Raw genomic sequence first — 4,316 nt, 5'->3', positions numbered from 1 at the left:
TATATATATATGCTTTATGTCTAGGTTTTATGTTTGGAAACAATTGCTAGAATTACATTATGTATTGTTCTTGTGTAGATGAAAAAGTTTCATAGGATTGGAGGATCGGTAGGACTTCTTAAATATCCGGGTTGGAATTCTTCTGGAATTTGGATGAAGGTAGACTTGGACCTACCAGTGGAAGTATTTGAAAAGGTTCTCCAATGATAAAATCAGTAAGACAGAAGAGGTAATGCTCGAGAGCAATAAAGAAGATATGAGAAGTAAGTGGATAATAATAATGACAAGTAATGAGTTCTAAATGATACTTCCTATTGAGGGAGACCCCTATTTAAAGTGGTTGAGTTGGATGATGTGACCCTAGAGGTACTGATGGTGTGGTCGACCATCTTGGCTTGTCAGGGGATGCTTTCCCACATCAGGTGTCTTTGGTAGGACCATACTCTGTGCATAGTTAACTTGTAACTTGTGGCTTGGCAGTGCGTTGTTGGCGACGTGTGAGACAGGTAATGGTTCTAACCTCGACCTAGGATGTCTGATGTAAGGGGAATGACTCTGACCAAGTCATTTGATTGGTTATGCTCGGTCTTTGCTTGACTAAATGAAAAACTATCTCGGATAGCTAAAATGTCCGGATAATTGGGATGGAACATGTATGCTTGTTTAAAGAACCTGTATTACTGACCCAAAAAAATTCTTTAATTCCGTATACCGAAAGAAATGATTTTTTTTAAGAAATTTTGTATTGACTATTTTCACATGTAATCTTTTATTAAGCACAAGTTGTCTAAACAACCTAAATTTTTCTTGACTTTTTTTCGATTTGTGCATGTCGTTCTTACGCACAAGTTATATTAATCTGTTAGAATTTCTGACAATTTGTGGGTCACAAATATAATTCTATGATTGTGTTATGGTCATTATGTAATTAACCAAAATATAAAATGATATTCAGTAATTAATTTGGTGGCTAAGGGTATATGTGTCATGAAATAATAATAAGTGTAGATACCTTCAGGCAATTTCTGATTTGATGAAGAGACTGAATCAGATTTATTGCAACTTAAGTAGTAACCGCTACGAGGTTACTTTTATGGGTTATGGTCTCCATTTGTAGAGCAACGAGTTTTCAAGTGTAGGGTTAAGGAGAACTAAGGTGGATGAGGATAGTGTTATCCATAAGGATAAAACACTATCAAGTCATCCATAAGGATAAGGATAAGGCTATCTCTCCCCATAAGGCAACATCTCAACTCAAGCATTACTCTCCCTAAGGATTCTCATTCCCCTCTAGAGAATCAACAAGGAAAATCATAAGGCGCTCTAACATCTGGAAGATCATCACACCCTCATACTTTCGAGATTCCAAATGGCTAATCAATGTATGTTCTTTATCTTCACCATGAAATCATTTGGGGTTTCTTCGGTTTGGACCATGGTTGTTCCATTTGGGTTTATGTATGGGCATAAACATTAGGTTATGGGAACGAAGCCATGGTCCTAAGGATTTCCGCGTTCAATCTAAGGATTATAGATGAAGAAATTCTCCAACAAGTGGTATCAGAGCCACCCCAATTTGAATCATGGGTGAAATTAGGGTTCTAGCTTTTCTTCCCCAAAATATGGATTGATTTAGGGTTTTGGTGTTTTTATTTATGCCATGGATCGATTAGGATAGACATTCATGCTATTCCATATGTAAATGTATATATATATGATATGAATCAATGTATTTATGCTATTTTGTTGATTATTGGGGTGATTTTTCCAAGAACAGCGATGCATGTGCTCTCACCCGAGCGAGAGTCTCTCGCCCAAGCGACAGTGGCTTGCTCAAGCGAGAGCTAAACAGAAGCATTGGCTTCTATTGTGCTTAAGCGAGAAGATCCTCGCCCAAGCGAGTGTACGGGCGGCATAAGGCTCGCTCAAGCGAGAGCCAAACAGAAGCATTGGCTTCCATTGCGCTCAAGCGAGAGTACCTCGCCCAAGCGAGAATACGATAAAGTTTATGGGGCTTTGGTATCATTATGCATTGGTTTTAATTGTTATTTGGTTGTCCATTAAGTTGTCTGTTATTTCAAGTGAGCCAATTGAAGTGAAATGTCGCCAAAGTGACCTCTCTTATGGATATAACTCATATGGAATATTAGATGTAAGTGTGTATGATTATTCATGCGAGTATTAGCTGGGCCAAAGGAAAGTTGATATTTGGCCGAAGATCATACACACCAGTGATGATAAACATGTTATAATTCTAAATTTTTATACATATGACTGATGAATCAATCCAAAGATGGCCGAATACCATATACACCTGTGATGATAAACATGTCATAATTCTAAAGTTTTATACGTGTGACTGATGAATCAATCCAAAGAGGGATTTGTCAGTTGACATGTCTTATTATGAATGTTTGATCATTACAACAAGAGTACCACTTGTAGTTAATATCACTGTCCAAAGACTTGATATTAATGGAGCACTAGATATCTTGATCTGGACATACCATTGTTTAAGCACATTGATAATTTTAAGTTGTGAGCATATTTTAATTCTGTCTTTTGTCTGTCAATCAGCTACATCAATTGCTTCTATATCTGCAAATTTGAATTCGGTTCCGGTCCTTAATGGTGAAAATTTTAAGGATTGGAAAGAGAACATGGAAATTGTTCTTGGCTGCATGGATCTGGACTATGCATTAAGGGTAGAGCAACCCCCTTCTCCTTCGGAATCCAGTGCCTCTGAAGAGAGGAAGGATTATGAGAAGTTGGATCACTCTAATCGCATGAGTCTAATGATCATTAAGCGCGTCATTCCAGAGGTCTTTAGGGGTACTATCCTGGATGAGATACACAATGCCAAAGCTTTCCTCACTGAGATTGAAAAATGCTTTGCAAAGAGCGATAAGGCGGAAACAAGTACTCTGTTACAAAACTTAATCGAATGTCCAACATCGTTTCAAAACTTAAGGCCCTTAAGCTTGACATGTCGGAAGACTTGCTCATTCATTTGGTCTTACTGTCTCTTCCTGCACAATTCAGTCAGTTTAAGATTTCTTATAACTGTCAAAGGGAGAAATGGACTCTTAATGAGCTCATTTCATTTTGTGTGCAAGAAGAGGAAAGATTGAAGCGAGAGAGGACTGAAAGTGCCCATTATGTTACTACCTCTAAAGACAAGGGCAAAAGGAAAATCACTTCAGAGCCCAAGAATGAAGCTGCTAAGGGTTCAGTGCAAAAGAAACAGAAGCAGGATGATGTCTGTTTCTTTTGCAAAGCAACTGGACATCAAAAGAAGAAATGTGTAAAGTATCACGCCTGGCGTGCTAAGAAAGGTACATTTCTTGCTTTGGTTTGTTCTGAGGTCAATTTAACTTCAGTACCTGGAAACACCTGGTGGTTAGACTCCAGTTCAACTTCTAACATCAGTGTTTCAATGCAGGATTTCCTGATCTACCGAAAGCCTAATTATGTTGAAAGATACATCTACGTTGGCGATGGAAAATCGGTAGAAGTGGAAGCTTTATGGCATTTTAGATTGTTATTGTGTACTGGTTTCTATTTGATTATTATGTACTGGTTTCTATTTGGATTTGAAAGACACTTTTGTTGTACCGTCTTTTAGACGGAATTTGATTTCTGTTTCATATTTGGACAAATTTGGTTATTGTTGTTCATTTGGAAACAATTCGGTTCAATTGTCTTTAAATTCAAATGTTATTGGAACTGGTTCACTTATGTTGAATGACAACCTTTATATGCTGAATATCATAACTGATTATAGCGAAACCCTGAATGTGGAATCACGTGGTACTAAGCGTAAGATTGAAAATAATAATTCAGGTGCATTATGGCACAAGCGCCTAGGTCACATTTCTCAAAAGAGAATTGAGCGTCTTGTGTCAGATGGGATTTTGGATTCCATTGACTTCACAAACCTTAATGTTTGTGTTAAATGCATAAAAGGAAAACAAACCAAACAATCGAAATATGGTGCATATAGAGCTTCGGACGTCTTAGAATTGATACATACGGATATCTGTGGGCCATTCCCTACGGCTTCCTGGAATGGTCAACGATATTTCATATCATTCATAGACGATTATTCTCGTTATGCATACATTTTTCTAATTCATGAAAAGTCCCAATCGGTGGACGTGTTCAAAACTTTTAAGGCTGAGGTTGAAAATCAACTCAGCAAAAGGATTAAGTGCGTCAGATCTGACCGTGAATACTATGACAGATATGACGGTTCAGGTCAACAACATTCATGGCCTTTTGCCAAATACCTAGAGGAATGTGGTATAGTCCCACAG

This window comes from Lupinus angustifolius, chromosome LG12, assembly GCF_001865875.1.
Source record: "Lupinus angustifolius cultivar Tanjil chromosome LG12, LupAngTanjil_v1.0, whole genome shotgun sequence".
Taxonomy (NCBI): domain Eukaryota; kingdom Viridiplantae; phylum Streptophyta; class Magnoliopsida; order Fabales; family Fabaceae; genus Lupinus; species Lupinus angustifolius.
This window is presented reverse-complemented; position numbering follows the sequence as displayed.